General features: G+C 36.8%; 1 long non-coding RNA gene and 1 other non-coding gene across 3 annotated transcripts; both read left to right on the forward strand.

The window, feature by feature from the left end:
* The first annotated feature begins 423 nt into the window (after positions 1-423).
* On the forward strand, positions 424-530 carry LOC128290955 (small nucleolar RNA R71). Its single transcript, XR_008280734.1, has one exon. It is a non-coding gene; the product is annotated as a small nucleolar RNA R71 (small nucleolar RNA).
* A 2548-nt stretch (positions 531-3078) lies between these two features.
* LOC128290504 (uncharacterized) lies at positions 3079-9138 on the forward strand. Of its 2 annotated transcripts, none has more exons than XR_008280364.1 (2): positions 3079-4564; positions 8894-9138. It is a non-coding gene; the product is annotated as an uncharacterized LOC128290504 (long non-coding RNA). The 2 variants fall into 2 exon arrangements; XR_008280365.1 differs by having other exon boundaries at positions 3079-4212.
* Positions 9139-12274: the final 3136 nt, after the last annotated feature.

Raw genomic sequence — 12274 nt, forward strand, 5'->3', positions numbered from 1 at the left:
AAGTGTTACTGTAAGGGTTGTTTTGAGGTCTAGAATTATTACCCATATAATTTATTTTCTCATTCTCCATGCTAGGACCGTAGGGTAAATATTTTTGCATTATTTATTCCACCTCCACTTGTGTCACACTGCATTATCGGATATACCTACGTAGAAACACATAAACCATCAATCTTTTTATTCAAGAGTTCTACTTGGTTCGATAACATGGTGACTGCATCAACGTTAAAAACACCAGTTGCTTTTGTCGGCTTTGTCCTCGTGACTTGCCACTGATAATTATTCAATGACATATCTTTTATAAACTCATAAGCCTCCTTAGGTGTTTTATTATTTATAGTACCACTGGCAGCTGCATCAATCATTTGCCTAGTTGAGGGGTTCAAACCATTGTGGAATGTCTGAACCTGTAGCCATAGAGGTAACCCATGGTGAGGGCACCTTCTCAATAAATCTTTATATCTCTCCCATACATTATATAAGTTCTCTAAATCCATCTGTACAAAGGAAGAGATATCATTCCTCAATTTGGCTGTCTTAGCCGGTGGGAAGTACTTCAGCAAAAACTTCTCGGTCATTTAATCCCAAGTAGTGATAGAACCTCGTGGTAGGGAGTTCAACCACTACTTAGCCTTATTTATCAACAAGAAGGGTAATAACAGTAAGCGAATGGCGTAGCCAGAAATGTCGTTGATCTTGAAAGTGCCATAAAATTCCAAAAGATTAGCCAAGTGAGTATTTGGGTCTTCATCCTGCAAACCATCGAACTGAACAAACTGTGGAATCATTTGAATAGTGTTAGGTTTCAGTTCAAAAATATTTACAGTAATAGCATGCCTAACAATACTCGATTCAGCCCTAGTGAGAGTGGGCTTAGCATAATCGTACATAGTATGAGGAGCAGGATTTGGATTTGGAAGATCCACAGGAAGTAGCTGATTATTTTGATTATTAGCCATCGCTTTAGTAACGTCATCTTGCTCTTCCACTATACTTTGTCTGTTCTGCCTTGCTTCTCTACGGTTTATGTAAGCTGTACTTTCAATTTCACTGTCAAATAAAAGTGGTCCCGACAGGTTTCTTCTAGCCATAAACTAAAGGAACCTACCAGAAGCAAATAAAAGAAAAATTAGTGAACAAAAAAATAAAATGAAAATGAAAATGAAAATAAAAAAGGCTAAATTAATAAAATCAAGCATTCCTGATATCTTAGTCCCCGGCAACGGCTCCAAAAAACTCGATGACATCACGAACTAACTAAAATACGACAAAGGCAAGTGCACCTATCAAATGTTAGTATAGCTATGGTGAGTCGGGAATATCGTATCCATCTTTTTATTATCTAACCAAATAAATTGAAGGGATTTATTTTAACCTAATCTTAACTAACCTAATTACTAAGACAAAATAGAGAATGAATTGGGAAAATAATTGAAGAAAACCGATGAAAGAGACAATACCCAGGAAAGAATCCACCTAGACTTCACTTATTATTCTAAATCTAAATTAAACAATTTATTTACTTGTCTTGATCTGTAGAAATCCCTAACTTATGTTAATATCTCTTTCGAGAATAAAAACAACTGACTTTAGGTTGATTAATTGAAATCTCTTTCTAATTAAAACCCCTACTGTCGCATTAACTCGATCTATAGATTCCCCAATTAGATTTGACTCTAATTCGGTAGATTTATGTCGACCTATTTCTAGGATTACATGCAACTCCACTCAATTATGCCAGATCTTCTCTTAAACAAGGACTTTTGCTCCACTGAATAAGTACATCAATCATGAATTAATATCCTAAAAACATTAAAACATGAAATAAGAACACATAATTGAGATCAAGAACACATATTTATCATGTAATTTAGAAAAATCAAATAATAAGATTCATCTTAGGTTTCATCCTCCATAGGTATCTAGGGAATTTAGTTCATACTTTGGGAGGAAAACAACAAAACATAAAGAAACCCAAAAAGTTCGAGAGAAATTGAATGGAGATCTTCAGTCTTGAAGGAGATCCTGCTTCTAAGTTGAATCTATTGGTGTTTTTCGAGTCTTTTCTTCGTTTAGCTATGCGTGTTCCCTTAGGTCCTCTTCTAGTGTGTATTTATAAACATTAGAATGCTCAGAAACCCTAAAAATTGGTTTTTTCATATGTTTGGGAAACAATGAGTGATATCGACACGGGCTGCCACATGGACGTGTGGCCAGCCCGTGTAGCTCACATGGGCGTGTGCTCAGCCCATGTGGGAATGGTCTTGGCCGTGTGGATCCTTAAATCAGCCCATTTTGTCCGTTTTTGGCCCGTTTTCTGCTCCTTTTGTTCTCTATGCTCTCCTAAGTATAAAACATGAAATTAAAGGATTAGGAGCATCAAATTTGCTAAATTAAATAATAAATCATCCAAAAAATGCATCAAGAATAGGATTAAAATATGTTACTTTTATGGCTTATCATGATATGTGGTGGCTTTAACCGAAAAAAATTAGAGGTAGTTAGCTTTAACGATCAAAGGTTTTTTTTATGCATTTTGTCAATTGAGTGGAAAAAAAAGCAGGGACTTAATTGTTTCTTTTAAAAAATTTGAGTCATTTTTTATGCATCTTGATAATTCAAGGTTGCAACTAAGTGCCAAAAAAAAAGAAGAAGCAGGGGCTTAATTGCTTTTCAAAAGGTCTTTTTGATGCATTTTAAAAATTCAAGTATCCAATTGAGTGTAAAAAAAATAGTAGGGACTTAATTGACTTTTTTGAAAAAGTTTGAGGGCTTTTTATGCCGTTAAACCATTTTTTATCACCAGGCTTAGCTGGCTTTTAAGGTTTTTGTTGTTTTATTGAGCTCAGTAGGAGTAGTTCATTTGATTTTTCTTATTTTAAGGAAAGTTAGGTTTTGTCTTCAAGTGGGTGTATGGACAGTTAGGTAGGTCTGACTATTAATGGAAGTCCTAGACTATTCTAAAAAATAAAGTCACTATTATCGTGATTCCACAAAAAGATTATCTGTTGTTATTTTGGTAATGGTCACATTATGTGGCACATTAATGTGGTTTTCCACGTAATAAAAAATATGAACAAAAGTTTTTTTACTTTTTTATTTTTTGAAAAAAAGACTTCCATTCATTGAATTCTAAAACACATACTAAACGAAATAGGCCATCATGACTCAATAACCAAAAAAAAAGCAGCAAGTGTCAATAGACCCCTCAAATGTAGCCCAAAGAAAAACAAAATAGAAACCCGACAATGCAACCAGAAAGACAGCTTGGGGAAGCCAAGATTCCCAATGTCCAAGAGGTGACAACGATGAGCAGGATAATGGAAAAATCAAGGGTGAAGTAGGACGAATCAATAGTAAGGATCTACTTCGACAAAGCATACTAGAGAAACCTAAAAAGGAGGGTCGCCCCACCCAGTGTCTGCAGCAACCTCGAGTTCAACTTGGAAAGGGACCTCTTTTACCCAAAACTAATCTGATGCCATCGAAACCCTAAATATGTAAGTAGGTGAGCTACAGAATTTTGCTCCCTATAATAGTGTCAGATTTCAACTGCAGTGAAACTGTTAAGTAGTCTTTGTTGACCCTCCTAGATAAGAGCCCTAATCTTCGATCCGTCCTCACCTGTATTTCAAAATTTACGAATGACATGCACAAATCCCCCTCAAAAACAACCCGAGAGAGACCCAGATCGTGAGCAAAGTCCACGGTTGTGATAAAAGCCAACGTCTCCATCGTAAAAGCTGAAGAGACATGTTGATAAAGGTGAGTGCAAGCCTCTAGCACTTGGTCATGGCTATCACGAACAACCACACATAAGCAAAAAAAGCTAGTACCCCTTGTACGCAACATCAAAATTGGCCTTCACCAGAGGTGCAGCCAATGGTAGCCAGCGCATAGTACATGAGCCCACGGAACTCACAACTGGCATGCCCAAAGCAGACAAACCACCCAGATACGAACAAATGAAAGAGAGCAATTCCAGAGGTATTTAGGAGAGGCCTTCGTGGTATTGACGATTCCTCTCCAACCAAAAAGCCTATACCGTTGTAAATACGAACTCAGTTCCATCCCCAGAAAAAGCATTACACAAGAAACCTAGCCAACTCACCTAACTGGAATCATTGTTGGATACTGGCGAGGAAATGCACAAATGGTCCCATACTAAAGCAGCAAAAGGGCAATCCCAGACAACATGGGTAGTCGTCTCAGGTACAGTTAGACATTTAGGACAAAATTGGGTGTGAGGGATGTGGCTGTTGTAGAGATTGTATAGAGTAGGAGCATAGTCCTTGAGAAACTTCCAAACTGTAATGTGAACTTTAGGAGGGGCACAGGCCTTCCACAACCTTTTAAAGAGATCTTAGGAACTCATAGGGTAGATATGGTTAGATGGCAATAGGGAGAAAGGTACAGACAATCGAAACATTTTATACCGGTGCGAACAGCATAACAACTCGTCAGGTCCCCTTTCCAAACTACCATGTCATCACCAGCAAAAGGAGACAGAGGAACACTCAAGATACAAGCAGCTTCATCATCGGAGAACACCTCCAATATCAAGGTAATATTCTATTGGGCCAAATCTTGTAGAATCAAACCGCTCACCCAAGTAACCATAGTATTAACACATGTGTTTTCCATTCGACAGTTACCAGTCCCTAGAAGCCAACAATCATTCCTAATAGAGATGGAATGCCCAATACGCACCTGCCATCTAAGGCCCTTCTCTGACAGACCCCGAAAGCACTAGATGCTAGCTAGGTATAAAACAGGTTAGATCCCAGTTCCACCCATAAAAAATCCACATTAGAAAAGTATCTTACTTTAAAAACCCAACCAAATGCTACGCTAGGTATAAAACATGTGAGATCCCAGTTCCTCCCGCAAAAAATCCACATTAGAGAAGTATCTTACTTTAAAAACCCAACTCATAAGCAACCCGGGTCCATTAAAATAAGCCAACATTGCTTCGTAAGAAGCGCAATATTAAATTTTGTCAAATCACGAAAGCCCATACTCCTTCACACCTCAACGTACACAACAATGCCTAAGAGCACCAAGGAATTCCCCTACGGCTGCCTAATTTTTTCCACCAGAACTTACTCATAATAGCCTTGAGGTTACCACATAGAGATATAGGAAACAAAAAACATTACATTGTGAGCGTAAGAATTGCCTACAAAACTGATTTAATAAAAACACCCCGACCTCCCTTAGATAAGTAGCTCAAATTCCAACCATCAATGCTACATTGAAAATGATCCTTGAAGTGCTGGAAATTCTCCCTCTTACTCCTCCCAACCATCGAGGGGAGACCCAAATACTTAGTCAGATGAGTGATAACTCATTCTCCTAAAATAGATTCAACAAGAGAGCCATTCGATGGAACAACGTTGGAGCTAAAATAAATCGCAGGTGTATCAAAATTAACCAATTGTCCAAAGTACCTCCCATACTCATGTAAGATAGATTGAACAGTGGCTGCACTCTCTGTAGTAACATGCCTAAAAATCATACAGTCATTCGTAAAAAGGAGATGAGTGAGACATGGACTAGACTGACCAACACGAATACCACCAAAAACTCCCTCCTACTAGGCCAATCGGAACAAAGCAGAGAGACCCTCCCCACACAAAAGGAAAAGAAAGGGGCTTAAAGGATCACCCTGGTGGAGGCTTCACGATGGCAGGAAATGTGCAATAAAACACCTTCTGAATACCACAAAATAAGAAATCATACGGACACAAAGTATGATTATTAAAGACACCCAAGCAAAACAAAAAAAAATCTGAAGCATAACAGCCTCTAGAAAACTCCACTCAACCCGATTGTAAACTTTTATCATATCAAGCTTGAGAGCAAAATAACCTTTCTGACCACTTCGCTTTTTTCTGAAAGAAGTGAATCACTTCATAAGCCACAAGTTATTAGTGATAAACCGATCAGGAACAAATGCACTCTAGGATTCATCAATATAAATAGCCAACACCCATTTAATTTGGTTCACAAGTACCATTGAAATAATCTTGTACAACATATTACAGAGGCTGATTCGGTGAAACTGTAACATACGGGTTGGATTCATGCCCTTTGACACCAAAGCAACTCCTCCTTATCAGCTTCCATATTAAGAGCCAACTTAACATCAGTGATCTTTGCCAAAATATCATCGGAAAGTTCTACCTAATTCAAATGCTCTAACCAAGCCATAGCATCCCAAGCAAACCTGTATTTGTGCCTAGTGAGCACCATGCTCCAAGTTGACAAAGCAACATTTGAAGTTCAAAGGCGATAAGGAACCGACCCACTACTTGCTATCCAGAGGCGTCAAATCTCATCCTCATAAGTATGCTCAGAAACTCATCAAGTTTAAAAAAAAAATAGGCTTGCAAAAGACTGAAAAGAAACCCCAGACAACGCACACTGATGGTAACAATTGGACATTGATTAGATACCAAATGACGGGCATGTAGAACCCAAGAAGTAGACAAATGATTCCTTCTTAGAGCAGTAGCAACACAGCGATTGAATCGTTCTCGAAATTGACCCTGTTCCCAAGTAAACCATTGCCTAAAGAAACCTAGATCATGCAACTCACAATTCGCCAAGGTAGAGAGAAAATCCTCCATTTGCCTCTCTTGGTGAACACGACTCTTTTTTCTTCTTAAAAGCATAAGAAATCTCATTAAAGTTAGCAGCGACAATCCATAGCAAACCATTATCACGCCCCAACTACTTAAGTAAGCATGACAACTCCATTCAGTCATGCTCAGCTAGGGACCCATAGAACTCTGTGAGTCCTCAACTCATCTAATCAATACCATCAGCGACAACTTCATCGATATGGTGACTTGAAAAGCTCTGTAAATGAACCTGGCACCTCAGTTTCTATCCCAACGAAAGGCCACCCTGAGTACCAACAGCCGAAACATCCAAACCACAAAGAAAACTGAATTGATGACGAACCATCTCCGTACACCTAGCGTCTAGTTTCATTTCCAAGAGAAAGATCACATGGGGATTGTATCTCTGTAATGTATGCTGTACATGATGAATGTTTTTTGGATTCCCCAAATCATAAGCATTCTAACAAACCAGGTTCATAGCTGTCAGTTTGTAACTGCCCGATTTTAGGCCTAGTCAGAGCAGAGGTTTTGGAACCACTAATCTAAAGTCGTAGAAATTATTTTAATATTATTTTATGTGTTATAGCATGATTATATGAGTGTGGTGAATTAATTTCAGTGATTGCATGCTTAATTTTGAAAAAGGACTAAATCGCATAAAATGCAAAAATTTTGTTCTACTAGCTAAAGGTGTCAAATATATATGGAACATTAAAGTAGAGGTCCTTATTGAGTAAATAGACCAATAAAATGTTAGTGGTTGGACATGGAGCCTTAATTCATGGAATGGTCAAAGGTTAGGTGACTTAATTTATAATAAAATAATAAACCTAAAGGCTAGCTATCATCTTTTTCATTTTTCCTTTCTCTCCACCAAAAATTTCAACTAAGAGGGGGTTTTTGAGAGCTCAAAATTTTAGTAACTTCTATCCCTTGCAAGTAAGTGATTTTGGTGGTCATTTTTGTTGATTTTTTGTGTTTTTTGGAACCCTTATATCTTAATATAGCTAATGAAGGGACTATTTTGCAAAATGGTTGAAAGTCTAGGGTTTTACCATGAGACTATTCATGTTGTTTGCTGAATTTTTATAAAAGAAAATGAATCATGGTTGTTAAATAAACAACTTTTGTGAAGTGGTTTTCATGAAAACATATAAAAGAATCATTTTGTGAAGTTTATAAAATAGGTTACAAATGTGTGAAATAATTGAAATTGTGAGATGCTTTAGGCTTAAAGTAGTTTTGGCTAGGCTTGGTTAAAGTGGAAATTCGATGAAAATCATTTTACGAGCGTAGGGGAAAAGTTATAATTTTGTGAAAGTCTAAAGGCAAAACAGTCATTTTTCCAAAGTAGGAATTTTGGAATGTCTTGATTAATTTGATGATTAAATAAATAAATTTTATCATTATAGTCAAGAAATATGGAATCTGGACTTAGACTGGGGGAAAACCAAGCTAGTGGACTAAATCAAACTAGTCGCCCATATTTTGTATACCGAGGTAAGTTACACATAAATATCACAATTCTATTGTTATTATGCATTAAATAATTGATATTGCATGAAATGTTCAATTTTCTTATGAATATGCATGACGAGATTTGATGTGGTAAAACTCCCGGTTGAACCGTAGGAATAGATCGGATATCCATGCCATGATACTAGGGTTATTTGAGCCAGTGTAAAGGAACATGGCATCGGCATTGATATGAGAGCTACTGTAAGAACACGTCCTAGACATGGCATTAGCCTTGATATGTGAGGTAGTGTAAGACCATGTGTGGGACATGGCATCGGCCTCGATATGTGAGCCAATGTAAGACCATGTGTGGGACATGGCATCGGCATCGATATGTGAGCTACTATAAGACCATGCTTGGAACACGACATCAACATCGATATATGAGAGCCAGTGTAAGGCCATGTCTGGGACATGGCATTAGCATCTTACTCTTTTGTATGAGGCTTATTAGGTATCCTTTACTATTCTAACTGGTTCAATGGGTGATTTAAAGATTATATCACGATTGAGAAAAGTTACGATTATGTTGCAAGTGGTACAGGTACCTACACGAAACTCATAAGAATGAGCTCGGGTTGTTTATATGAGTAGTAAGGATGAAAATAAGTAAGTTATGTCTATAGTCATTTGAGGATCTTGTGCAAGTGTATGAATATGATATTATTTGGTAAAGTGATGTTAATTATTTACTTGTGACTTACAAAGCTTTATGCTTACTTCCTCTCTTTTCCATTTTCTTATAGTGCCGCCAAGCCAGCTCGAGAATCAAGGGATGTCAGAGGTATTGATCACACTATCACCAAAAGTTTTTAGTATAGTTAGTTTAAATGTTTTGAGCGTGGCATGTATAGGGACTTCGTCTTTTTGTTTAGTGCCATATTAGTTTAGCCATAAGTGTTGGCTCATATGGATGTGATATTCATTTTGTATAGACTATTGATGTTGGCTAATATTGATTATTATTAAATGCATTTGATGAAAATTCTCATAGATGTATTTGTTGCATGGTTTGTGTTGATAAGTAGGAGATGCTGTATGTGATAGGAAATGGCTTGGAAGATGTATGGATGCCTAGGTATTGGCTGATATGTTCATTTGTTTATGTGGTATTGGTATTGTTTGATGTCTTTGTAGGTGGGCGCAACTAAGGGTGACAAAAAGGCTTGGTAAATAGCCTTGCTTTTGTCCACACGAGTAGACACACGGGCGTGTGTCTAGACTGTGTGTGACACACGGTCTACCCCATGGGTGTGTAGTCAGGCTGTGTGTCCCTTGCACCTAAATTTGGAAAAATAGAAGGCCCAGTAGTAACCACATGGGCCGAGACACTTTCATGTGTCTCAATCGTGTGGAGGACACAGCCTAGCACACAGGCGTGTGTCTTGGCCGTGTGCCCTTAAAATGGTTGATGACGTTAGAAACAAAATGTCAAAGTTTTTGTACATGGGATGAGACACAGGAGTGTGCTAGGCCATGTAGTAGAAGTCAGCAAAAGAGGAGCGCTGACCGGACTCAGCAGGCTGTCTGAGCACGATACCCTTTTCCTCGACATAGTGTGCAACCAAACACTGGACTGGGACTATCGATGGCATGGCAATGTCCTCAAGGAGACGTACCATCCTAAAAGAACATCTTTCATGCCAAGGGTTAATCTAAGGGGGCAGAAACTCTTACTGTGGCCTAGTTTCCCACAGAGGAAACAAAAAACCTTAAGGCGTTCATACTGGAATCATGCATAAACACACTGTTGGGAAGACAAAGCAATTAGTTTTTTCATTTCAACGAAAGTCGGATATCCACCCGAACTCGTAGGTGCATGAATTGATATAGACCAAAGCAAAGAGTAATGGAATCAAAGTCCAAAAAAGTGCCAAGAAAATTACCAAACTTCTTGGCTAGATGTTTAGTGCAGTACCCAACAGGGAGGTCATTGACTTGCACCCAAAAATCAACAAAACACATGGATACTTAGAGAGGGTCTTCCTTCACTAGCATGCAATGAAACACCAACAAGTGGTTATTAAAGGTTTATGGATTGCCCTGAATAACCCATTTGATGTCCAATTTAGCATAAAACTAAAAGAGGAAATGCTTCTCCCCCAAATCAGATATAGAAATACCCCCAATTGGGTGCCACAGATTCGCAATTGTTGACCACATTACTTCAAAATGGACTACACTTGCCCTCAGAAAACAACCCATCAAAAAAAATCAAACCTGAACATATTTTTTGAAGCACCTAGAAGAACCGACCATGCATCATCCTCATCACCACGAAGAGTTAGTCCCATAATTTCATACTACATGATCAAACCAAGGAAACAAGAAACACAGTCAAATCACAACAAATCTCAAAAACATAGTCTTCAAACAAATAAATCTAGCAACAAGTGCCAAGAGACAGACAAAAAAATCTAATAAACCTTCAATTAGGTTTCTTATAGGAAACCTTTTACAGCATACAAGAAAATTAATTTTGTGGAAAACATTTTTCTTTTAGTTTTTTTTTAAAATTTTTGGAAAAAGGAAATGGGCTATCAAATTACTTTTAGTTTTGTTATTAAAAAATTTATTAGAAAAGAGGAAATGGAATGTCAATTCCTTAAACCTAAAGCATAATCTGAAAACAATGAAAAATCAAAGAGATTTCTAAGCCTTGCTTCCAAAAACATAATCAATAGAGGTTGTTTTCAGAGTTTGGGTGTATTCTTCACACCGTGGTGGCTACTAAAAATTGTTTAGGTTAGGCTTTTTTTGAGAGATGAGACAGGCATTAAATATGATTAGATTTAATTGGTTTTTTTAAAAAATTATATTTTCTTTGAGTTTTTTTTATTGATTTAAAGAGAAAACCTTATTTGATGAAAGGTATTTTTCAATTTGGAAGCACGTTTCAAACCTGATTTGTTATCCTTTTTATGAAGGGTTTGTTATTATCTTCTTTATGAAGGGTTCTCGATTATATATTTTTTTTCAATTTTTATTATCATTTTTGTGACAACCCGAATTAGGGCCTAATCGGAATAGTGGTTTCATGACCACAAATTCGAGATAGAAATAATTGTTTTATAATTATTTTGGGGTTTATGATATGATTGCATGATTTTGTGAAAATTTCGTGATGAAATTCTATGCCTAAAGTGCTTAAATTGAAAATAGGGACTAAATCGAATAAGTTGCAACATTTACATCCCGGAAGTTTTAGTATGAAATTGTTTTGGAATATTAATTAGGAGGTCTTAAATAGCAATTTGACCAATTTTAAATTCATGGACAAAATTAGGACATGGAAGGAATTTTGAAAGTTTAGTAAGGAGGGCATTTTGGTCATTTGGATATTAAATGAAATAAAATGGGAAAAATAACACAAAATTGATCATCATCCTCCTTAGTTGCTGCCGAATTCTCCTCTCTCCATAGCTAGGGTTTCTTCAATTTTCAAGCTCCATAGTAAGTGATTCCAAGCCCGCTTTTAATGTTCTTTACGTTTTTGGAATCCCGGAAGCTCGATTAAGCTTATGCTAGTAATAATTTAACCTAGGGTTCACATTTGGAAAAATACCCATAGGTGAAATTTGTGTATTTTGATGTTTTATGATAGAATATGAGGTTTTAAATTATGTTAAATAACTTGTGCTACTCGGTTTTAAGTGAAAACGAGTAAAACGCATAATCGGTAAAAATACTTATTGTTCATAACTATATGATGGAGTGAGAATTTGATGTTGTTGTAGAAGAGAAAAATGTTCAGCATATCATAAAACATAAGAATAAGGGCTGAAATTAAATTCCCGAGCCTAGGGGCAAAAATGTAATTTTGTAAAAGTTAGGGGGCAAAAATGTAATTTTCCCATAATGTGATTTTTGGATTGAAATAAATAGTATGAGTATTAAATGAGCTAAATGTGTTATTATAGATCAAGAAAGACGTGGAATTGATCTCGAGCTGGGAAGGAAAAAGTTTTGGACTAAATTGCAAAATTTCCACATTTTGCACCAAGGTAAGTTTGTATGTAAATATTACAATAATTTCATGTACATTCTTATATTTCAGCCTATTATATAAACATACTAGCTGATGTTAAAATGTAAATCGACTATTGGAAAAATGGAAATAAATATAG

This window comes from Gossypium arboreum, chromosome 3 (genome assembly GCF_025698485.1).
Source record: "Gossypium arboreum isolate Shixiya-1 chromosome 3, ASM2569848v2, whole genome shotgun sequence".
In the NCBI taxonomy this organism is placed as follows: Eukaryota; Viridiplantae; Streptophyta; class Magnoliopsida; order Malvales; family Malvaceae; genus Gossypium; species Gossypium arboreum.